At 46.7% G+C, this 25,653-nt stretch overlaps 1 long non-coding RNA gene across 1 annotated transcript; it reads right to left on the bottom strand.

Moving 5' to 3' along the window:
* Nucleotides 1-5,120: 5,120 nt before the first annotated feature.
* On the bottom strand, nucleotides 5,121-7,515 carry LOC132686937 (uncharacterized). The gene is made up of 2 exons (XR_009613897.2): nucleotides 7,402-7,515; nucleotides 5,121-6,574 (listed from the first exon to the last, which is right to left on the bottom strand). It is a non-coding gene; the product is annotated as an uncharacterized LOC132686937 (long non-coding RNA).
* Between the last annotated feature and the right edge of the window lie 18,138 nt (nucleotides 7,516-25,653).

Genomic DNA, 25,653 nt, shown 5'->3' with positions numbered 1-25,653 from the left:
AAAAATTTTGTAAATCATATATCTGACAAGAAACTTATTTCCAGAATACATAAAGAAATCTTAGAACTCAACAAGAAAGAGACAAATAATGCAATTTGAAAACGGGCAAATGACTTGAATAGATGTTTCTCCAAAGAAGATACACAAATGGCGGATGCACATGAAGAAAAAAATGCCCAGGATGGCTCTAATCAAAAACAAGGACAATGGCAAGTGTCTGTGATGGTACAGAGAAATTGGAACCCTCATATATTGTTGGTGGGAGGTAAAATAGTGTAGCCACTTTGGAAAATGGTTTCGCGGTTCTCAAAAGGTCACATATAACCCACAGTTCCACTCCTCGGTATATACCCAAGAAAAAGGGAAGTGCGCTTTCACACAAAAACCTATACACGAATATTTAAACTAGCCTTTTTTATCAGAGTCAAACTGTAAAACAACTCAAGTGGTTATCAGCTGATGAATGAATAAACGATTGTGGTAATATCCATACAGTGGAATATTATGTGAACATATAGGGGGAATGATACAGCGCCTCGGTTGGTTAGGCGTCCGACTCTGGCTCAGGTTATGATCTCATGGGTTGGGGCTCTGTCAACAACTTGGAACCTGGAGCTGTTTTGGATTCTGAGTCTCCCTCTCTGCCTTCCCCTCTCCTGCTCATGCTCTCTCTCTCTCTCTCTCTCTCTCTCTCTCTGTCTCTTTTCTCAAAAATAAACATTAAAAAAAATAAAATAAATAAAATAAAATCCTGGTGTTTTTTTTTTGAAGTCTATTTTTATTTATTTTGAGAGAGAGATTGAGAGCAAGCAGAGGAGGGACAGAGAGAGAGGGAGACAGAATCCCAAGCAGCCTCTGCACTGCCAGCACAGAGCCCAATGTGGGGCTCCATCTCATGAACCACGAGATCATGACCTGAGCCAAAGTCAAGAGTCGAATGCTTACCCGACTGAGCTCACCGGGCACCCCTAAAATCACGTTTTGAAATTTGTGTTCTATTACAGAGATCTTCAATAACAAACGAGCAGTCGCCTTCTTCAAAGAGTTTGAGAATGTTGTCGGGAGAAAAACTGCCTTTGAAAGTTTACAGAACGTCTCCCACTTAAAAAAAAAAAAAAAGAGTTTGTTAGAATAAGAATTATAATGCAGACATTGAAATAAGTTAAGGTATTTTGGTTGTTAGCATTCATTGAGTTGTTTCTTCACTCCCTTTCCTGCTTTTTCTCCCTGCAAATCCCGCTGCACTTGGGGGACTGGATTTTATTACCTTTAATTATGCACAGCCTAGAAGCAGATGCTATCCACAGAGGTATTTTGTCTTATGCAGCAACTCATGTGGGAATAAACCACAGCAGATGACATGTGCCAATGCTGCCTTCCTGAAGATCAGGTGACCAGCTTGCTTATCAACAAGCGTCATTTCCAGGAGACTAGCTCATTACAGTGTTGACATAGCATCATCTGGGATGAAGCAAAAAAAGTGGGTCCTTGTGCCCCAGCCGAGGCTCCAGCACAGATTGGCTGCATGACTCTGGCCAGGTCATTGTCGTGTTCTTGGTTCAGTCTCATCATTGATATCTGTCAAACTAAGTGGTTGGATAGGAATCGATGATTCTGGGACTTAACCTGGGGGTTCTTGTTAAATATATAAATTCCAGGCTCTACCCCAGGGCCTCTAGCTCTATGATTCCATCTTTCTTTCTTCCTTCCTTCCTTCCTTTCTTCCCTTCTAATGTTTATTTGCTTTTGAGAGACAGAGCATGTGCTGGGGAGAGGCAGAGGGAAGGGAGACACAGAATCTGAAGCAGGCTCCAGTCTCTGAGCTGTCAGCACAGAGCCCGATGCGGGGCTTGAACCCACGAACCGCGAGATCATGACCTGAGCCGAAGTCAAACACTTAACCAACTGAGCCACCCAGGCGCCCCTCCGAGTCCATCTTTCTAGTACTGGTTTACAGCGAGGGGGCCCATGCCTGAGAAAACTGGACATTTCCCTGATGCCCACCCCATTCCTATGCTGGTCACTCATACGTGCGTAGCGCAGCCCGGTCTCAGAGGAAGAAACAAAATAGTGGCTCTTCCGTGTCTATGTCTCCGGACATGGCCCTCTGGGGACACAGGCACTGGGGCGTGGAGGAGTGCAAAGCACCGAGGAATGTATTCTACATGATGGCGTCGTGCTTTGAACAAACCCCAGTGATGTCATTCAGTATTCTTCTTCCAAAGAGAACGCTGTTCTTTGGGTATTTCGCCCCATTTAGGATGGTGCCACTCATTAGGGTCTCCCGGGAGCTCTGTTCAGAAGAGCGTCTTTAAGGACTCTCTCGAGTGCCACAATACCACTAAAATAGGCGTCATTCCCACTCTATCTAAGCTGTCGGTCAGGGTGGACAAACATGTCGAAGGGCAGACAAACAGAGCTGCAAACACAGGGAAACATAAACAGAGACCTTACCCAGCAAATAAATGTAGTTTGAAATATTGACATTCTGAACAGGGATTAGTGCTTGCCCTTATGTTCTGGGTTGAGATGGTTGGAGCCGGTCCAGGGGTACCCGATTCACTGCCCTATGCAAGCAGAGATTAGATTATTTCCTCCTAGCCACTCACCCTCTCTCCAAATTTGGGATTGTATTTTATTTTATTTATTTATTTTTTGAATGTTTGTTTATTCTGAGAGACAGAGAGGAGCGACAGAACATGAGGTGGGAGGGCAGAGGGAGAGGGAGACACAGAATCCCAAGCAGGCTCCAGGCTCTGAGCTGTCAGCCCAGAGCCCGATGCGGGGCTGGAACCCACCAACCATGAGATCATGACCTGAGCCGAAATCGGGGGCTGAGCCCCACTGAGCCCCCCCAGGAGCCCCCAAATTTGGGATTTTACCTGTACTCATAAGCGTTTATTAAATTTGCTCTTTTTTCTTAAGAGCTACACACAGGGGCTGCAAAACATTAGATACCTTCCTGCCTTTTGGAGGCTTGGCAATGACAAAAATTAGGCAAATGCCAGAAGGACGTTTCACCAGGAAAGTAAAGGGAACCTTTCTTACGAATCGAAAAGATCCAAACTCCAAACGAGCATGTAAATGTTTGGATCACTATCTAAAACCAGCCTGGCCTCCAAGCTTTATCCAGGATTAGTGACAAGCCCAAACAAGCTCATTCCACGGGAATTGCCTTAATTGTCTTATTGTAAATTAATTGGATTTTTGTGTGTGTGTGTGTGTGGGGGGTCAGATGAGTTGATCTCATTTTGACTGGAAGCCGTTTTTTTCCTTCTCCGTTCGTGGGAAGCAGCAGCACTAAACCGTCACTGTGGCTTGTATACGGACGGATAGCTAATGTTTCTTTTTTTCAGGCATTTTTAGATATGAAGGCTTCTGGATGCAACTGTCGACAGAGTCAAATGCACACCTTCCGTGAGTCTGTGCTCAACTTCTCTGACTTCGGAGGTCGTCTTTTACAAAGAGCTGGGTCTCCTGCATCCTGGACCCTCTGAAGATCTGTTATGAAAATAGTTAACGAGCCAGGGGCAGAGTAAGTGGACCTAGAATCGTCGGAACATTTCCCACGGATGCAAAGACTGCAACAACCAACATCTTTATACCATCTAATTGTGCCTCACAGCAAGACGCTGCCTACTGAAGATTGGATCCATATGTTGGCAGAACCTTTATGGACCTGTAATTTGATTTTCTGAGACGTAATTTGATTTCACTTGCTGCCTTAATTCTAGATTTGCCTTACGGCAAGCAATAGATCGGGTCTTACCCCAGCCCTGTCCAAAAGTCTTTCCTGACCCCATCCTAGCTGCATGAGATACCTTGTCTCAGAGGTCCCCAAATACCCTCTGCATTTCAATATCACTGCTATTTCCTTATTCTTTTATAGCCATGATCGTCTTGATGTGTCTGTTGCCACTGCTAGACTGTGAGCTTCTTGAGGATAGCAATATTAAAATGTTTATTTCTCCCTCGCCTGGCACATGGCAGATGTTTAACAAATGCTTTCTAAATAAGTGATTACGGGGGCGCCTGGGTGGCTCGGTCGGTTAAGCATCTGACTCTTGATTTGGGCTCAGGTCACGATCTGAGTCCCGGGTCCCGAGTCCCCAGTCGGGCTCTGGGCTCACAGTGCAGAGCCTCTTCTCTCCCTCTCTCTCTGCCCCTCCCCTGCTCACATGCTCTCTCTCGCTCTCTCGCTCTCTCTCTCTCTCTCAAAATAAAATAAACTTTAAAAGTATATAAATAAGTGATTGCACACACGGGGACACGTATGTCTGAATGAACAAGGATCAGGATGCATACAAGAACACAGGGATAAATACATCCCGGCACAGTGGGATTTAGCCATTCTTCTTGGTGCTAAAAATCCCCTTCCATGAGAGGCAATTATTGGCTGTGGCCATCAGAAGTGATTTAGATCCCATAGCAGCTAAGATGGTGAGAAGGTGAGATTCTGTGTCGCTGATTCTATCTTTCGGAGGTGAGTTCTGGAGAAGGCGGGGTCAAGGGAAGGTAAGTTAGGACACAGAGGCAAGTTGAGGGCTGTGAGGCAGAGCAGGGAGACCATCAGGCCCATGACCTGGTGGAGCTGAAAAAGGGGGCAGCAGTCTGTGGGGACAAGGGGGGGGGAGAGGGCCTGGGAGTTGGGGAACCTTCTAGATTAGAGACTTTTGGTTCCCAGGCATGTGTCATGTCATTGGAAAGGAAGTGGTTAAGGGCTGGGACCTCTGGCATTGGTCTGGAGGCACCAACGGGGCCGCGGGCTGTCACAACTGTAAGCAGGGGACACAGAGCCCTGACCCTTCTGCGGCTCTCTCAGCCAGGAGGAGGACCAGGGCCCGCCATCACCTGCCACGTTCAACGCGGCAATTTCAATTCTCCGGATTCCACGAGAAAGGAATTTCTAAATCCTGAAAATTATTCCCTACTTGATTTATTTTCTAATGCTGAACACACACACACAGACACACACACACACACACACACACACACACACACGAGTTCCTAAAGGCTCCCTGCTTACAAGCGAAACGGTGATTCTGACACTGAAAAGGACCCCAAAGAGCAGATAGTTGACCCTGAGCACCCCCTGCATATGTTATGGTCAAATCAGAACCGGAGAAGGAAGAATGAGGTTTATTTCTTGAAAAGGAGGTGGTTCCAGTGAGTGAAAATAACTCCCACGGGAGTCCCACGAAAAAGGCAGGGATTTGAGCCACAAAGTAAATTATCAGGACAAGTTACAGCAGAGTAGAATGATCGGGCCTCCGCGGGGCCTGCCTGCGCACGGTCAAGGTATAATTTAACACAGACCAACGTGTGTCTTCTCGCGACGGAGTAGGTCGTTGTCTTTGCCCGATCATTGTCTGCATTTCTGTTTTAGATAAAAACTGGGAGCTTTGCTTGGCTTCCGCTGGAGCCGGTTCAGAGCCAGGGGGCTGCCACGGTGGCTGATGGGTCATTCTCGGACCCCGCTGACCTCAGATCTTGAATCGTTCCTGCCACTTTCACTGGTAAATATCTCACCCCGTACGTGTTTCCGGGCATTGGGTGATGGGGCTGGCTCTCTGTGCCATTAGTGAACGCTGTTCAGAAGAAACCGCGCTGGGTTTGCTGCGGGGAGGCTTGCTATGACGCAGGCAAGATGGTCTTATTTCCTTACATTTTGAATGCCAAGGCTGGGGTTGGTAAAAAGAGGATTATGCCAGACCAATGTTATTTCCTTTTACGCTAAAGGGGCAGGATATATGGTGGTGGGTGGCGGAGAGTGGAGGGTGGGGGAAGGAGGTAGCTTCTGTGGATGTGAATAAGGCAGTTGATCCTATGTCACGTGCACCCCTAAGCCAGAAGCTGGGACACTGGTAACACTACTATTAGCGAATTGAAAATTCCTAAACAATGATTATCGGTGACTCCTTATCGACTCGAGGACATCCTCAGGGGTTGGTTCTTTATCAGTAATTCAGACAAAGATATCGAAAGTATTCATCACATTTGGAGAGGGCCGCCATCTGCGGGGAGGGGAAGGCTATCAACTTGAATATTAGGAACAGAATGCAGCCTGACTTTGAAAATTCAGAAACGTTGTCTATTAAAGCCAAAATTTGCTCTTAGTCTCAACAGAGACAAATGCGTGTCAAAATCTTTAGGAGTCGGGACTATGGGCTCAAGGGGGCGTAAGACCAAAGAGTCTTACACAGGAGAAAATGCTTCCACGTCAGACCCTAAGCGAAGTGAGTCAGCAATGCCGTATCCTAATTAAAACGATTCATTGTGATCAAGGATACGTTAAAGGGAATATACCACGCAAAGACAAGAAATCATCTCTTTGTGGTGTTTAGCATTACTAGGACTGGGACTTGGTTTGTTATGAGCCCACTTTACAAAGAGCAAACGTTCCAGAGAAGTCGGCTAATGGCGATGGGAGAAATGACAAACAGAAGGAAGAGGAAAGCCGTAGCTCTTCACGTGGGACAAGCCCTCAGGGCCCCATCCTCAGTGTCGGATCGTCAGTGTTATTTTCAAGTCTCTTCTGCAGGGTCAGATTTTACAACTCTGGAGCTCAGCTTTACTGAAAAATGAAAAAATAGGTAAGCTGATGGGCTAAAATTAGCCCCTAATTATTTGCGAAGCGCTTCTCTATCAGGTTCTCCTTGAGCCTGTCCTACTTTTCTTTGTCCCTGGCGTTAGAGACCATTTATCTTTTTTAAACAACCTCGGAATCACAGTAGCACATCCTTGGCCTAAAATTCAGACTTCTGTTGTACTCATTCTGGTCAATTACTGCTCTTCACTAAAACGCTAACCCATAAATAAGAGAGGTCAGCAAACCTGAGGTTCTCAGCCAACATTTCTGGCAATTAGATGCTCCCAGAATCGCCAAGTGTGACAGCAGTGTTGGCCGCACCCGAGCTGGTCTGGGTGAGGGCTGGCTCCTCAGGTCTGCTCAGTGCCCTGTACTTCCCTCCATCATACAACTCATTACACTTTCTTTTTTAAATATTTGTACTTACTTTTTAAAAGTAAGCTCTACACCCAACACAGGGCTCGAACTCACAACCCCAAGATCAAGAGTCGCACGCTCCAACTGAGCCAGCCAGGCGCCCCTATTTATCACACTTTCATTCATGTATGTTTCTTTCTTTTTTTTTTTAATTTTTTAAAAAAATTTATTTTTGAGAGAGAGACAGAGTGCGAGCAGGGGAGGGGCAGAGAGAGAGGGAGACACAGAATCCGAAGCAGGCTCCAGGCTCCGAGCTGTCAGCGCAGAGCCCGATGTGGGGCTCGAACCCACGAACCATGAGATCATGACCTGAGCTGAAGTAGGACACTTAACCGACTGAGCCACCCAGGCGCCCCTATTTATTTTTTAAAGCCTTCTATTGAAGTATAACTTACATTAGAAACGTGTACAGGGGCACCTGGGTAGCTCAGTTGGTTAAGCGTCCGACTTCGGCTCAGGTCATGACCACACGGTTTGCGAGTTCGAGCCCCGCGTCGGGCTCTGTGCTGACAGCTAGGAGCCTGGAGCCTGTTTCCAATTCTGTGTCTCCTTCTCTCTCTGCCCCTCCCCGCTCATACTCTGTCTGTCTCTCTTTCTCAAAAATACATAAACATTAAAAAAAAAGAGAGAAATGTGTACAAATCCTCAGAGTTTAATATATTTCCCAAAACTAAACACACTTGTGTCATCAGCCCCCAGATGAAGAATTAGAACGTGCCCCATCCAGTCACTACCCATCCCCAAAGGTGGATGGAATCCAATCTCTTTCGTTTTTGCTTTACCAAGAGTACTCCACTGAACATACCTGGACATGTCCCTTGGCTGGTGTGCACGTGAATTTCTCTAGAATAGATACCTAGACCCATCCTGATTTTAGAGGCGGCTGGCGCTCCATAGAAACACCAGTGTTTTCTATCTCTTTTAGAACAGTAGAATTTGGCCTTTGGATGGCTTTTCTCTGGCATCAGAGATGGATGAATGGTTGATAAATGTGGCCAATAGCCTCAAGTTATTTTGCATTTTGTTGTTGTCCTCGAGCTGAAACAGAGGAACTGTGATCAGTCCTCCTTCAATGTCTGAAGTATGTTTGTCCTCTACATAAAGTCTAACTGTGGAAACTCTGACCCTATAATTTGTTGTAAAGAAGTAGGCCTGGAGTTTTGAAGGAATATCGAATATACTAGTTTGGAACATGAGCAGCATTTTCTTTTCTTTAAAAAAAATTTTTTTTTTAATGCTTATTATTTATTTCTGAGAGAGAGAGAGACAGAGTGCAAGCAGGGGAGGGGCAGAGAGAGAGGGGGACATAGAATCCGAAGCAGGCTCCAGGCTCTGAGCTATCAGCCCAGAGCCCGACGCGGGGCTTGAACTCACGAACCAGGAGATCACGACCTGAGCTGAAGTTGGACGCTTAACTGACTGAGCCACCAGGCGTCCCTAGGGTAAGAACTTTTAAGATGTTGTGTCCTGTTTGTATTAACAGCAACTAAACCAGGACTTAGCACAGTAAATACTCAGAGAATGCGTATCCTCTGATGCAGGAATGTTCTAAGAAGGTACAACGGTGACCCGAAAGGAATACTTATCAACCCAGCCTGGGGTAGGTGGAAAGGCCAGGATCAGGAACGTCTTCGTAGAGGAAAAAATGTATGCCTGGTGTGGTAGGCTGGATAATGACCCCCCGAAGCTGTCTGTGTCCATCGTTAGTACATGCAAATATGTGAGGGGCAAGAGGGACTTTTGCAGATGGGATTCAGTTAAATATTTTAAGACGGTGGAATTATCTGGAAGGGCCCAGTGTAGTCACGGGTCCTTATGGGAGAGAGGCAGGCAGGTCTGAGTCCGCAGCCAACATGGGAGAAGCAGACTCAGGTTCTGCCCTTGAGCCTTGAGAAAAAATCCCACCCTGCTGACCTCTTTGCTAGAGGACTACTGAATCTGATTTTAGACTTCTTTTTTTTTTTTTTTTTTAACGTTTTATTTATTTTTGACAGAGAGAGTGCGAGCAGAGCAGGGGAGGGGCAGAGAGAAAGGGAGACAGAATCCACAAAGCAGGCTCCAGGCTCTGAGCTGTTAGCACAGAGCCGGACATGGGGCTCAAACCCGTGCACCATGAGATCATGACCTGAGCCGAAGTCAGATGCTTAACCGACTGAGCCACCCAGGCGCCCCTGGTTTTCGACTTCTAAGCTCTGTAACCGTAAGATCATCAATGGTATTGTTTTAAGCAGCCCAGTTTGTGGTGATTTGTTACCCCAGCGATAGGAAACCAGAACACTCGTCCGCCCCGCGCCTGTAACCCATCCTTCCTGGTGATTTCCTCACACACGTAGACACTCGTCCAGGGCTGTGCTCTCTCAGCCCTTGACTGCCTTTCTTCCAGAGAGCTCTACCCTACGTCAGCACTCACTGCATTCACCAGAGGCCACCCGGGATGTTGCAGGTCCTCTGCAACTTTCACTTTCAAGGGCCACCCTCTGACCTCCACTTCCTATTTTTCCGGCACTGTCTCCAGGGCCCGATGCCTGCCATCCTCCAACCCCTCCTGGATCCTCCAACCCACTGGCCCTACCACCTGTTCACTGTCCTTCACCCCCGATGTCCTCGCTTCCCTCCTAACCCGATTTAGATTGCTTGGGCAATCACTGTAAACATTCCTTTGCCTCCCTCCTGCTTTGGCCTATTTGCTTACCAAATTCCACCCCTGCCTATATCCGATTTTCTGCCTACACCTTGTGGGCACTTGGCCCACTGAGTGTGACCCAAGAAAACGTCCAACCATGCTGCTGGACCCAACTTAAACTCAGAACCACTAATCTCAAGCGGTCCTAGTGCTGTCTGGCTCTCCTTCTGCACTCGCACAGTCCACGCCCCACCCGTCCGTCCCCTCTCCCCAGCTAACCACTGATCCTCCCCCTCCTTCACCACCCACACTGCTTCTGATTCTGGAAACGGCAGTCAGCCAAAGACTCCCACGTGCTTAGGCCGTCGCTTCTCGCCACCTTCCTGCCCTCCTCTCCACACACGCCCTTCCTCTCCCCTCTGTGATTCCCGGTGAACTGTCTGCGTTCCTGTCATAAGCCAACCTGTCCATTCACGCACCATTTCCGTTCTCTGCTCCCGTCTTATTGAAATAGCTCCTGTGGAGGGTCAGTGATTCCAGGCTGCCAAACTCAGTGGCCAGGCCCCATCGAACTTTCCAAAAGCCCCTGAGACAATGATCACACCTTCTTTCTTGAAGCACTTTTTCTGCTGGAGTTTCTGGGACACTCTTTCTCGGAGCTCCTCCTCCTGGGCTGAGGACTCTCTGTTTCCACTTGTCTCCCCGACTTCTAGTCCCTTGCAGACCCGGAGCTCAGTCCTGAGAGCTCTCTTCTCCATCTATACACCCCGCCCCTGATCTTATCGCAGGCTCCATACTGTCAGTGCAGAGCCCGGTGCGGGGCTCAAACCCACAAACCATGAGATCGTGACCCGCCGAAATCAAGAGTTGGCGGCTTAACAGAGTGAGCCACCCAGGCGCCCCAATTTAACAGATATTTATTTATTAATGGAACATTTGCTCTGAAACGTGAGATCTCGTCAAATGTCCGCTGCGTCTCTCCAGAGTACATGCCAAAGCTCTCAATGGCCAAAAGGCTGAAAATGGTCTGCCCCTTTGACCTGGTTTCCTGGCAGACCCCTCCCCCACACTGCTCTCCTTGCTGGCACTCAAAGAAGCCAAGCACGCCTCTACCCCCAAGACTTGTATTTGGGGTCCACTCTGCCTGGAATGCATGCTCCCCAAGCCTCATGGCTTGCTTTCTTACTTCTTTCAGGGCTCATGGAACCAGGGAGAACTTTATAAAACAGCACCGTCTTACCTGCAACCCCACCCCTCCCTTTTCCCCTGTCCTCACTTTATTCTTCTTCGTGGCATTTGTTTATGCTGTAACGATATTATTGTATATATACTTGAGGACCTGTCTATGGCTTGACTCCCTCCGCTAGAATAGAAGCTCTTTGAGAGCTGGAATTTGAGTTATTTTGTTCACTGCTCTGTTGCCAATGCTTAGAATACTTTCTGGCATGCTATAGATGTTCAACAAATACTTACAGAATGAATAAGTTTGCTGGATAAAATACAGGATGCCCAGTACTTTTGAATTTCAAGTAAACAAGTTAATTGTTTAGTGTAAGTATATCCCATAGAATATTTGGACATACTTACACTAAAAAGTTTTTTGTTGTTTATTGGAAATTTAAATGTATTTGCATATCCTATATTTTTTTAAGTTTATTTATTTATTTTGAGAGAGAGAGAGAGTACAAGCAGGGGAGGAGAGAGGGAGAGAGAGAATCCTAAGCAGGCTCCACACTGTCAGCACAGAGCCTGACTCAGGGCTTGATCCCACGAACTGTGAGATCATGACCTGAGCTGAAATCAAGACTCAGATATTAAACTGACTGAGCCACCCAGGTGCCCCTCCTGTATTTTTTACAAAGTAAATCTGGCAATCCTATGAACGTATGAATAGTTGGTGAGGGTCTTGAATTCTGCAGGAAGACAAGGGGGTAAGAAAAGACATTCTGGCAAAAGAAGGAGTTTGCAAAGATACACAGGTGTGAGAGCAGTAGCATTCATCCAGAGAAGAATAATTGAGAAAGACCAGCCTATCCTCACCTCTGCCAGGATTGTTTTGTTGGAAAAGACACTTCCAAAGGGTCAGTTTCAACACCTGGACGGACTGTAAGTCCCATCTTTACAGATGGGTAACACTGAAAGTTTTCAGGAAATTTAGAAGACAGAATATATAAAATACAAGAACATCTTAGGGTGGGAGAAAAGTGTATTTCTGCTGTTTCAGCCTTGGGATGGCATGAAACCCTTTGCACTTACCGTCGCATTAATGCTGCTGATATTTTTAGGTCTAATTTCTCTGCGCTAAGTCTCCTCCCTCATAATGGAGGAAGTTATGTGCTGATTAGATCTTTTCACCCGAGAAAGAAACTTCTCCTTATGCAGTGATGCTGCGGTGGGGTGCCCACAGGCCCCTTCAGGACTGAGGCACTCATTCACCCAGCTGTCAGGAGTGTTGATGGCTAACTGCTCTTGTTTCAATGATCTTCTGTGAATTGCCATCAGCCAAAGGGAACCACCTTGCCCAAGTCAAACTCTCAACCCGGGTGGCCCACATCCCAGCCCAGAGCCCCTGGTGGGATCAGCCGAGGCCCTCCTGTGATCTGCAAAGCAATTCATCTCCTCCCTGTCTTCGTCCTTCTTCCTTCCTCCCCTTTCCATGTTGATCCGATGACACTCCCCCCTTTATAAATCTAACGTGTGCTAATTCCCGGCTTCCAGTCTGCTTCTTGGGGCACTCCAACCTAGGGTAGTTGGTTCCATGAATGGTCTGAAGAAGACAACTCTAAAAAGGATTTGGGGCTGGATTACCCACAGTCACAGGCCATGACACCAACACTGTAGAAGGTGGAGCAGAGGTAGTGCTTGGCATGCTGTAGCCGTGCGGTTAGAACTTCCGGTGGCGGTGAACTGGGCTTCGGCACTGGTGGAAGGCAATGTGGGGGCAATATCTCAAGTTTTGGCAAGTTCAGGGGAAGTAGTAATTATAAGAACTATAGACATGGATGGCTGCTGCTGTGGACATTGGTGCATTGGAGAAAGACAAGGAAGGCTGAGGACGATTAATCAAGGATCAGAAAACCAGCTTTCTTCGGCATCCTATAAAGAGACTCTTATCCTATAGCTGGAACACAGAAAAAGCAGAGGATGAGGCCCAGGACTTAATTATAAGAGAAAGAGAGCTGCAGGAGAGATCAAATTCACCTCTGTTACATGGGTTCTTCTCCCTCAGCTCACACTTAAGGACCATGGAGGGTTGACAGGGAAGGAAAAGGTCATGCCACGTTCACGCCTGGAGTTTGGATGCAAGACCAAAAGGGCCCCACCTGCACTACTGCTGAATAGCAGCCCTGCAGGGGGAGACCCTGAAAGACAGCGAAGGAAATCCTAGCAGTTTGCAGATCTCTGGACAGCGCACATCATCGCCTACTCCTGGCGAGTAGTTTCACAGAGTGCTCAGAAGAAGACGGGGGTGGAAATACGAGAAGATTGGGGGTAAGGACATTTGTAGAAAGATGCGTTGTTGATGGACCTACGGACGTGGCCCAAAGTATGAAGGGTTTTGAATCCTACTCTTAATGCCCATTAGACAACATCCACCATGGAAGAGGCACCAGAACCAAGTAGAAAGAATGACAGCTGATATCAGCCAGCCCATCATCGACCACACCAGTGATGGCACAACAGATACATGAGCAGAGCAGCCATAGTGGCAAGGATGGAGGAAGCTATGCATGAGTTAAGCACATGGACTATCACTCACCAAGGCCAGTGTAGCTACTGGAACTGCCACATGTCCAACCTGCCAGCAAAAGAAGCCAACTCTAAGTCCCCAGTACGGTGCCACCTCTCAAGGTGATCCTTTAGCCACTTGCGGTGAGTCAATCACACTGGACCCCTTCTACATTGGAAGGGGCAGCAATTAATTTGACGGGAATCAATACATATAGATGTGAATTTGCCTTCCCTGCCTATAGGCAGCCCTGCCCTCTGAGGGATTGCAGACTCTTTGATAGACAAACCATATGACATCATATCAGTCCAAGGGACCCACTTTATAGCCAAAGGAGTGTGGAAGTGGACACGTGACCGTGAGGTCAACCGGACCCTCCCAGCCTGATAGAAGGGCAGAATGGGCTTTGAAGGGGCCACGGAGGCCACGGAGGCTCAGGCTTGGAGATGATAACTGCCAGGATGGGGCATCGTCCACCAGGTTGCAGAACATACCGGAATCAGCCGCTACTATGTAGTGGCATGTCCCCAGGGGCAAGAATATATGGGTCTGGGAAACAATGTGGCAGCAAGAGTGGCTATATTTATCATCACTATGATAAATTTCTGTCCTTCCAGCTCTGGATTCTGTGGACTTGGAGGTCTTGTACCCAGAGGGAAACCACTTCCGTTAGGAGACACAGCACTGGTTCCATTAAACGTTACACTATAGCTGCTGCCCCATCACTTCAGGCTCCTTGTAAGAGGCAAGAAGAGGAAAGGAATCATCGTCCTGGGGCTGTATCATATTGGGGACCCAGCTGGGGTCACTGACTCTGATCATCAGGGGGAGGTGGGACTGCTGATATGCCATGGCGCCGGGGAAAAGTATGCTTGGCACCCACATTGCCTCCGGGAGAATTTCCTCCTATTCTCTTTCCCAGTGTTGGTGGTAAATGGACAAGTTGTCAAAGTCACAGCTTGAGAAGGGCATGGCAACCAGGGTCTCAGACCCATCAGGGACGAGAGTCTAGGTCACCCTATCAAGTAAGCCATCAACACCAACAGAGCTGCTGGCCAAGGGCGAGGGGAATATAGAATATGTGGTAGAGAAGGGAAATGACCCCGTTGGCACCTTAGGACCCAGAAGCTGTAGTTTCTGCTCTTGTAAATTTTCCAGAAAAAGAGCCAACCAGAATCCTGGAGGAACTGTTTGCAGAACTGAACTTCACATAGAAAAACAATCCAACCAGCAGAAAGGGTGAGCTGTAGTTAATACTGTGATACACTGTTCAGATTTCCCTTCAGAACTGGAATACCATTTCCCCAGCTGTTGAGAGGGTGGGCAGCTGAAGGCTCTCAGCTGAGTCACTCTCCAGAAATGCTCTTAGTCCCTTGCCCAAGCACAAACCCTCCCCGGGGCCAGTTTCCAACCAAAGGCTGATGGATGCAGGATACAAAGGTCTACCCCCTTTGCACCAAGGTGGGATGAGTGAGGCAGGGCGCAGTCCCCCCCTTGGGCTGCAGCCTGGCTTGTATGCACCCCAGCTCAGCTCCTTTCTCTACCTCCCTGGCTCTCCCTTGGTGCTGATCCCAAGATACTCCCTAGTAAACTTCCGGTGTACAAATCTGTTTCAAAGTCTGAGTCCCAGGGGAGGTGCCCGGAGAAAACTTTGTTGCAAATGTATTATAATTTATGGCCAGGGTGAGTGCCTTAGTATGAGAAACTGAGGAAAGAGTCATTGTGATAATTCACAAAGGAAATGACGCAGAGGGACTTGGTGAACAGTGCTAATAGACCAGAGGAGTGTTGTTGGCTTGAGCTTTACAGATGGGGAAAGACTCCCTGTTGAGACTGTTTCCAGAAGAGAATCAGAGCGATGGTAGGTAAAAACAGAAAGTTGGGACAAAGAGGATTGTATGAGGCAATGTTCTGGGAGGGGACGTGTCAGAGATCTCTCGTGTGTCCGGCATCCCCTCGGCCCACTGTTTTTATTCCAGCCCTTGATGTGACTGGGTGCAGTGGGGTTATGCGGGGCTGGCTTGCATCCTGATCGGCGAGAACGTCATCAGCTGTGTGCAGGTGCAACCTGACAGCACCTCCCCTTGTCACCTCTCTCAGTTTGTCTCACTGTCTGCCCTGTGGGACACCTGTCGGATCCCATTCACTGGCTGTGCAAACCCGCCAGGGAGTTTCACTTCCCGGGGCAGCTCTTGACCGATGGGCGACCCCCCGGGTGGACAAGTGCCGGGTGCATTTTACGCAGCCCCTTAGAGAGCTGCCAGCAGGATTGGGCCTAATGACTGGTTTGGTAACACACCTTTGGATTGTTTTTCCTCCTTCTCTGTTTCACTCTTCCCAGGGTATTCCTGTCCCCTGGGGTCACTTTCTAAAACGAACTCCCTGCATGCAAACCCTCTTCTGAGGCTGTACTTTTTAGGGAACCCCACGCTAGGATGGTTGGAACCAGAAGTAGCCTAGAGAGGTAGGCTTCGGAGGGGATCTTTCACCAGTTAAGGACCTCTGGGGTTGAGTGGGGTGATGATAACTCCTGGCTTGTAGCAGCATCCTCATCGTGAACAATTTCACCAGTGACGTGGATTGGAGCGAGATGCCTGTGAACGCTAGAACGTTGTTTCGTGCCACGGTAATGGCACCCGAACGGTATATGGGAACGACGGCTATTACATAGACGTGGATTTGGCTGAATCTTGTTAACAGCATCGGAAGCCGTGAGAAAGAAAGCGACAGCCTCCAATTAATCAAGTAGGAGCTTACGATGCTCTGGGAAAGCCAGAGAGCCTTCATGGTGCCACTTAAAAAAGGTTCCTGTCTTCTGTATTTAATTAAGGATTTAATTGCAAGGATACAGAGTTACAACGAATAGTAAATGCACAGCCTTGACAAGCCCCCTGTGCCAACGTCAGAGCCCTGATAGGGATGAGTGGTCCCCGGGACATGGAAAGGGAACCTTGGTTTAGATGCACTAGAGAACTCTGAGCCCCTGGATTCCCCTGAACTACCCAGGTTGGCGGACGTAGCTTTTCTAATTTCCTACAGGCTCTTTAGAGACCTCACGGAGGCAGTTGCCTCATAGACAAATGTCCTCCTTCAGCTCTCCTGATTCCCTTTGTTGCCCCAAGATCTGGCTGATAGGTATTGGCAGAAAATGGGAAGGCATAGCTGGAGGTGTATCTTGAGGGACTTGGGCTGGGAAGGGCAAGATCCAAAGCTGGGGGTGGGGGAGGTGAGAATTCATTGACCTGAGAGTGTTCTATAATTAGGCGTTTCATCCAAATCGGCTCTAATACGTGCTGGGATTGTTCCATAAAAGCAGAACGTGGTAACGACCCTCAACAAATGAGGTAGAGATGCTGCAACTATCTTCCAGAGTATCGAGAAGGGTCTAGAAGGCTCAAGGAGGTGGAAACAGAAGCGTGGATTTATCATACGACACGAAGAACCCACTCCCGAGCACGCAGTCCATGGAACATTCACTCCACTGAAGCATAAGGTTGTGCCAATGAGGGGCACCAGCATCTTTGAGAAGCCCAATGACGGGTATCCTCCATGGCGCAGAAGTGACTATAGGAGATTCTGCCATGGAACTGGGCTCTCCAGTATGGACGGAGGCAAGAGGATTCTAGAATAGCAGAGCCCAGGTGTAGTGCTTAACAAAGGGCAAGGTGGGTATAACAGAACCAGGTGGCAAGGTCAGAACCTAAAACAGGGTGCCTGCTCTCCCAGAGTGTTGTGGCAATGGCTAAGAAGTAGACCGTAGTGATTCTAGAGAGGCAAGAGAGATGCACAGCTAACTGAGATGCTTACTTACATAAGCCACTTACATAGCCAGAAAAACCCAAGAGCTCAGTGAGCAGAAGGCGAGCTTCAACGGCAGAAGTGGAAAACCATGATGCTTCGTCCAGTTTCCAGATCCGAGCTGCTTCTCACTCGCAGAGGCCACCACCGATGGGAGGAGAAGCTAGGTCTGCTTGAGAAAGAAGGCCTACGATGTCACTTATAGGAATATACAGTTAGCATTTCCCCTGATCCTTCCCACATGTGTGCGTGACCTGTGGTCAATTGCCGGAATCGGCATATAGAGGGAAAGGGGAAATTACCAGGCCTATGGGGGGCTACCGGATGGAGGGGACTCAAAATACCATTACAGTCCCCTCATTCCGGTAGAAACTGTGGAAGCCAGGGGATACTACCGATGCAGCGAATGTGCTCTTTCTAGTTGCCGTAAGCGAAGTCGGCTTCCTAATTGCCACTCGTAAAAGAAATACAAGGGCAGTTTGCTTTTTACGAGGCAGCAGAATACGGTCACTGTCTTGCCACAGGGCTCTGTTAACTCTTCTTCCTTCTGTGACAACAGAGCCCACAGGGACCTTGACCATGTCGATCCTCTGTGGAAGCAGGACATCATGCTGATCTGTTAGGTGAATGACATCATGCTCATTTGGATTTGGGGAGCGGGCATTGGCACCAACTTTGAACACCCTAGTAAAACGCTCTGTGTGTCAAGGGATGGGACATCAACCCCACGAGTACTCGTGGGTGGAAGTAGATAGACACTGCTGCAGCCAAGCTCTGACGATTTACAGCCCTCTTCCACAGAGGTTATGAAACTACTAGTGAGATTAGGGCCTGTTATTGTTGTAATTCATCCGTAACTGACAATAAGAGAAGAAGGAGAGGGTAATCTACACTAACCTTACCTGTGCTTCCTGAGATGCCTCCTGATTTGGGGGGTAGGACCGTATTGCTGCTGCAACGAAGGAATAGAAAAGCCTTAGAAATACAAATGTGTTGTGCCCACCTCTGTCGTTGGAAATGACATCGTTTCCTTACAAGTGGACCGATAGCCATTGCTATTGAGACAGACAAGCGAATAAAAAAAGCTGCATAAAGAAGAGGAGTGTGCAACTAGGTGTGAGCATTGGAAGATTGCAAGAGTCCGCCTGAGTCACCACTGGGGGTGGCAGGGTCCCTGGGAAGCAGGGACGCCCAGGGAAAAGGCAGGGGGAATAAGGCAGTGTGAGAGGGACCGAGGGCAGGTGCACGTGGAAAAGAGGGAGCAGCAGTCTGTAAAAAGCTGACACGAAAGAAAAGAACAAAAGAATCAGCGAGTCTGTGACATTTGTAGGAAGATCAGCACAGCTGAGTGATACCAAAAGGCTGATCTGCCTCGAAAAAAGGAAAAAAAAAGCAAATTCTGGATGCCTTTCCCACCACGCAATCGATTGTCTCCAGGAAAGACAATCCGGAAACTCTCCTAAAAATGTACTTTCTTAAGTGACTTTTACCACTTTAGAAAAAGTATTTTACACACTTTGTGAGACACAAATGAGCAGAAAGGGAAACAACCCATAATTGTCGCATTCAGAGGTTAATTCCATTAAAATGTTAATGTTTACTATCCAAGCGTTTTGGGTGCATGCATTGTATTTTAATAAAAACAGGATCATGCTGCGTAAGACAATTTCTTTTAAAAATGCGTTGCTTTCATCCGTGAGGGGCACAATGGTGCTTCCCTCAAATCACATTCAGTTTCCGAAAGGAACTCAATGGACGACAGAAAATCCCTTCTGGGATTATTTTTCATTTGAATCCTCCACATCCTATTTTCTTCTTCTGGAATGTTCTGTATCGCTGCAGTGTGAAGCCAGGGCTGGGTCAGGCTCTCTCCTTCTGCAGGGCTCCATAGCCCCCATCATGTGACGTTACCAGTAGCTTGCTAGAGCTGACCCACATATTTCATTTATTTTTGTGGAGCCTTTTTCTGGAACAATAAAAAAAAAAAAGTGTTGTGGGATAGCTTCCATGAGAAATGCAGAGGAAAGGCTGTCAGTCTGGGAGAACATTGGGCCAGGTGGGGGCTCCCAAGTCACCGTGACTTCACCACAGGGGCTCTGCATCTCTCTCGTACCCCCCACCCCCACTGTGGTCCTATTTTAAGACTGGACGGAGGCCAGGGAACCAATGGGGTGTATATAATGACCCAACGTCATCTTGCCTTCTCATTAAACAGGAGATTTTGAGCAAGTTACTTAAATTCTCTGTGCCTCGGTTTCCCCGCATCAGCTAAAGGAAGTAATACCTGGGCTGCAGAAGAATGGCAAGAACCAAATAAGATCATACGTGCAGCAACAGCCAATCGCTCATTCTGCAAACCTGCACCCAAAACAAGTAGGAGGGTTTATGGGAACAACAGGATTGGGGCAGGAAAGCACGGACAATAACAATACCCATCCTAATAAAATGTTCTCGAGTGACATTTCTCTTAAACAGAATACTGAGTAAATGTAAGACTGGCCTTTCGGGAAAGGTGATGGCTGCCTGATGGAAGAGGGTATGAGTAAGAGGGGGCGCGGCCAAGTTACGGAGGTGAGGGCAGTGTGCATCAAGGTCCAGGGAAACTTCCCAGGGAGCACTTCCCAGACGGAGCCAAGAGGAAGAAAGTGGGGTGAATGGGTACCTTGTTCAGTACTGGATGACTTCATGACTTCCCGTGGTTTCTTTTTAACGCTTATTAAAGAGTGTGCATTGAACCGTAAAATAGTAACGTGTGTGCCCTGAGCTGCAAAACATTGACATGAAAATCACATATGAATCAAAGCAATCTCGGTTGTATAGCCACCCCCCTGTTCACCACACGAGTGTGAACGAGTTTGCATCACATACGTAGACTGTACTTAGCGTGGAGGCTGGCTTCTAGCAAATGCTCCTGAAAGATTGTGAAATCATCCTCGTCACCATTAACATACTTCTCCTCCTACATGTGAATGCTCGCTAGTCAGGAATTCAGAACAGAGGAGAAAGTTAACACACAGAACCAGCATACAAGGGACCACAAGGAATAACTATCCTAAAGCAAGATTCTGACCCCAGGGGGCGCCTGGGCGGCTCGGCCGTTAAGCATCCGACTCCGGCTCAGGTCACGATCTCATGGTTTGTGGGTTCAAGCCCCACGTCGGGCTCTGTGCTGACAGCTCAGAGCCTGGAGCCTCCTTTGGATTCTGTGTCTCCCCCTCTTTTTGCCCCTCCCCCGCTCACACTCTGTGTCTCTCTCTCTCTCTCTCCTTCGAAAATAAGTAAACTTTAAAAAAAAATTAAAAAAAAAAAAAAAAAAAGCCAGATTCTGACCCTGGCCAGAGGCTTAGTGTGTGTTCCTTCTAAAATAGGATCTAGAATGTTGCAGGGTTTTTAAGAAATTTTTTAATGTTTATTTATTTTTGAGAGAGAGACAGACAGACAGACAGACAGAGTGTGAGCAGGGAAAGGGCAGAGAGAGAGGAAGACACAGAATCTGAAGCAGGCTCCAGGTTCGGAGCTGTCAGCACAGAGCCCGACACCAGCTCGAACTCACGGATCGTGAGATCGTGACCTGAGCCAAGTCAGATGCTGAACCAACTGAGCCACCCAGGCGCCCCCGGATGTGGGCAGTTTTGAATTCCAATTGCGAGTGACAAGTGAGGGTAGAGAACCAGATGGCTTTGGGGATAACCATACCAAGGTTTGGAATTTAGCGTTTCTCACATAACCTTCCTAGGGAAAATGGTACGGCTGGGTTTATTTCATGTCTAAAATGGAGAACACAATGAGGCACTTTGATTCTGTTTTTATCAATTATCTACTAAAATGGGATTGTGAATAAGGATAAGCTGTTCTACATAATTTTGGGTTTCACATTTATTGCAAAAGGTCACGGAAAAATAGAGGACTCCTATTGTACCCAAATTTGCCCTTTATGTAAGAGCCACCAATGTTTCTTCACTTTTGCAACAGACTTCGGTCTTGCTTGATAGTTTGATGGGAATTTGTGGAAGGAGGCAACAATGATTTTAAGGATTAAAAAACAATTACTTCATATAGAGCCTTCTCCAAATGTTAATACGAGCTTCAATCTCAGAATCTACTTAGTGCCACATTTGTTCGGAAAGACAAAACTTAGCACACGATGCTTGTTTGCTAGAAAGTGTCCATAAATGGTATAATACAACAGTATGAACTTAGACATTCAAGAACCAGGGAATTCCAGAGTTAAGGTTCTTATATAGCACAGTAAACTTTTTTTTTAAACATTTATTCATTTTTGAGAGACAGAGTGTGAATGCGGGAGGGGCAGAGAGAGGGAGACACAGAATCCGAAGCAGGATCCAGGCTCTGAGCTGTCAGCACAGAGCCCAATGTGGAGCTCAAACCCACAAACCACGAGATCATGACCTGAGCCGAAGTCAGATGCTCAACTGACTGAGCTCCAGCATGTTTAAAATGGTTTATAATTGGCCCTAAAAATATAAACCATAACATGTCATGCACTCATATACCACTCTAAGAAAAAAATGGGAAGACACACTTGTGGCTGAAAAGATCGAATGAGTATTGCTATGAGAATCTTTGGAATTTCTCATGTTTTGATCATGTATATTCCTAACATATACGCTTCATTGCTATCGTTTTTTCTGGGTTTAGACAGAAGGTATATCCAAAGAAAAAGTGATTGTTTTGCTCAAGTCAAATCCCTAAATTACAATTTTTGGAATCAGGAAGCCATAAGTCAAAGTTCTTGCAAAAACCCATGAAATGTTCTATTTTGTACTTGTTCTTAAATACATTATTTAAATCTTTATGACTTTAGATTGGCTTGATTTTTCCCCTTCCTCCATTGGGAGTACATTCCTGCCAAGTTGGAAGTTTGTAACAATCATTTTTGAATGACATACATGCAAAAAAATCTCAACCGTCTGTCTGCAATAGGAAAAATTATATTTCTTTCACCATTGTTTTACTGCAAGTTCATGAAGCTATTTTTATAAAACATTTTTTTTTTCCATGGGGGAAGAAAGTTCAGGACAAATATGTTGACTTAAAACCTAACCTAAATTTTTCTAGGAAGGTCTTCAGTAAACGAGTGACTATATTATAGTCTTAAATATTATTCCTTTAAAATATTTTTGGTTTTGACTTTCACTGACTTGCTTGATCTGGGCAAGGTGACTGGTCTTTCTAAGCCTCCTTTTCATGAAGCAAAATTGAAAATAGTTGATGTAATAGCCTACAGTAACTATTGTTATTTGCCCAGCAAGATTTCCCAACACCTTTCTTGGGTTAATATTTCCTGCCCCAGGAGTCCTTCCCTGGGATACCTTGATTTGCAGCCTAAGGAGGAACAGCGATGCCCCCAAAATCAGGTGCTAAAGGCATATGAAGGTAAGTGGGTGGGTGGGAAGGTGGGGGAGGTGACCGTCTTCTCTACCATGAACTGACGCCTCTCTGCAGCCAAAGAGGATAAAATCAAGCAGAACCAGAAATGAGCAACATATGGGCTGACGGTGGCAGGAGAGCCAGTATAGCACTAGTGAGTGGGCAAGAAGGAGAGTGAGACATTCCTTGTCTTCCTTCCAGTCCCAGAAGGTCCCTCGGGTCCAGATCAATTCCTTTATCTACAAGGTCCCCTATCATCCACAGCCTCATGAACCAGGATATTCCCTTTATATGCTAAAGCTAAATGTATAGTTAGAGTTCTTTTTTTTTTTTAAATGTTGACAGAGAGAGAGAGAGCAAGCTCGAGTAGGGGAGGGGCAAATAGAGAGGAAGAGAAAGAGAGACCCCCAAGCAGGTTCCACATCCAGTGCGGAGCCTGACGTAGGGCTCGGTTCCATGAACTGTGAGATCATGACCTGAACCAAAATCGAGAGCCAGACGCACTTAACCAACTGAGCCACCCAGGTGCCCCCAGAAGGAGTTTTTTCATTTGTCAAAAGTTATATCACCCTAATATTTTATGATTTTTGAAAAGTTCTTCTAGGTGAGAGCCAAGGAGTAAAAGAACACTCCATCTGGTTCTTCCAAATAACAGAGAAACACAGGAAAATGGAAAGTATTATTCGGTAAGACAGGTCCTGTAGGGTATTTCCGTATTGACTTTGGGAAAAATATGTTACTGTTGGCAATGTTCTGTAGTAAATTAACAATCACACATGTAGCTCCTATTTCAGGTTGCTAATAAAGCAGATGTTAGGTCCTCACTCCCAACACCCAGCGTAACAACCCTACAAGTTATATATGTAACTATAGCCAGACTTTATATTATAATATATTAAAAATTCTGGGGCACCTGGGTGGCTCAGTCGGTTGAGCTTCTGACTTGATTTTGGCTCAGGTCATGATCCCACAGTCATGGAATATAACCCTGCGTTGGGTTCTGTGCTGAGCATAGAGCCTCCTTGAAATCCTCTCTCTCTCTCTCTCTCAAATAATAATTTAAAAAATTCTAACTTGAGGAGGAAATCCATTTTACCACCTCCGGGAAGTCAGTTCTGTTACCATTACCAATAGTTAAATCTAGTGCTTAGTATTCCAGAAATATCATGTGGGGGGAAAATTTCTTTGTTTCTTTTTTAAACTGTTGGGAAAGAACAGAGTGCTTTGAACAGATGCAATAATGAAAACATTATAGCTTTACTATGTATTGTTATATTTTCATTGTATGGCAACCACCTCTCAAGATTATTTCTTTTTTTTCTAGCATGGGAATTGTCCACTAAAAAAAAGAAAAATGTTTATTGGGATGCCTGGGTGGCTCCGTTGGTTGAGTGTCCAACTTCAGCTCAGGTCGTGATCTCACAGCTCATGAGTTCGAGCCCCGTGTTGGGCTCTGTGCTGACAGCTTGGAGCCTGGAAACTGCTTTGGATTCTGTGTCTCCCTCTCTCTCTGCCCCTCCACCACTCATGCTCTGTCTCTCTCTTTCTCTCAAAAATAAAGAAACATTAAAAAAAAAAAGCTTATTTTTTTTTTTTTTTTTGAGAGACAGAGCTCGTGAGCAGAGGAGGGGTGGGGGAGTGGGGAAGGGAGAGAGAGAGACAGAGAGACAGAGAGAGGGAGAGAGAGAGATTTTTTCTGCACTGGCGGTGCAGGTCATGAACCACGAGATCATGACCTGAGCCGAAATCAAGAGTCAGACGCTTAACTGACTGAGCCCCTCAAGTGCTTCTGGAAATGTCCATTTTTGAGTAATATACTCATGCTTATATGCAACTGGTTGAACAAGGACAGACACATCAATCGTGGGGCAATGTCTTTGATGTGCTGTTGTTAAATGTGTTGAATATTACCTCTGAGTAACCATTTCTTAGAAACCATTCTTTAAAAATGTTTTTTAGGGGCGCCTGGGTGGCGCAGTCGGTTAAGCGTCCGACTTCAGCCAGGTCACGATCTCGCGGTCCGTGAGTTCGAGCCCCGCGTCAGGCTCTGGGCTGATGGCTCGGAGCCTGGAGCCTGTTTCCGATTCTGTGTCTCCCTCTCTCTCTGCCCCTCCCCCGTTCATGCTCTGTCTCTCTCTGTCCCAAAAATAAATACAAAACGTTGAAAAAAAAATTTTTTTTAAATGTTTTTTAAATTTTTATTTATTTTAAGAGAGAGCAAGTGGGGGAGGGGCAGAAATAGAGGGAGAGAGAGAGAATCCTAAGCAGGTTCCATGCTGTCAGTGCAGAGCCTGACACAGGGCTTGATCTCTCCAACCACAAGATCATGACCCGAACTGAAATCAAGAGTCAGATGCTTAACCTACTGAGCCACCCAAATACCCCTCTTAGAGATGGTTTTTTTTATGGTGGTTTTGTTTTTTGTTTTTTTTTTTTTGTCTATTTTTGAGAGAGAGAGAGTATAAACGGGGAAGGGGCAGAGAGAGACGGAGGTACAGAATCCGAAAGAGGCTCCAGGCTCTGAGCTGGACATGGGGCTCGAACTCATGAACCGTGAGATCATGACCTGAGCTGAAGTTGGACGCTTAACCCACTGAGCCACACAGGCACCCCTCTTAGAAACCATTCTTTTTTTTTAATGAACATAATTTATTGTCAAATTGGTTTCCATATAACATCCAGTGCTCATCCCGAGTGCCCTCCTCAATGCCCATCACCCATTTTCCCCTCTCCCCACCCCCCCATCAACCCTCAGTTTGTCCTCTGTATTTAAGAGTCTCTTGTGGTTTGCCTCCCTCCCTCTTAGAAACCATTCTTAATGGTACAAGCCTCAGGGTGCCTGGGTGGCTGAGTTGGTTAAGCATCTAACTCTTGGTTTGGGCTCAGTTCATGATCTTGCAGTTTGTGGGTTCAAGCCCCATGTTGGGCTCTGCACTGGGGGCATGGAACCTGCTTGGGATTGTCTCTCTCCCTCTCTCTCTGCCCCTATCCTGCTCTCTCTCTCTCTCTCTCTCTCAAAAATAAATAAACACTTTTTAAAAAGGTACAAACCTCAGTACTAATTCTTTGATAAAGAAATGAAACACAGCAGGTTATTTTTGTTGC

This window comes from Panthera onca, chromosome F1 (assembly GCF_046562875.1).
Source record: "Panthera onca isolate mPanOnc1 chromosome F1, mPanOnc1 haplotype 2, whole genome shotgun sequence".
NCBI lineage: Eukaryota > Metazoa > Chordata > Mammalia > Carnivora > Felidae > Panthera > Panthera onca.
This window is presented reverse-complemented; position numbering and strand designations above follow the sequence as displayed.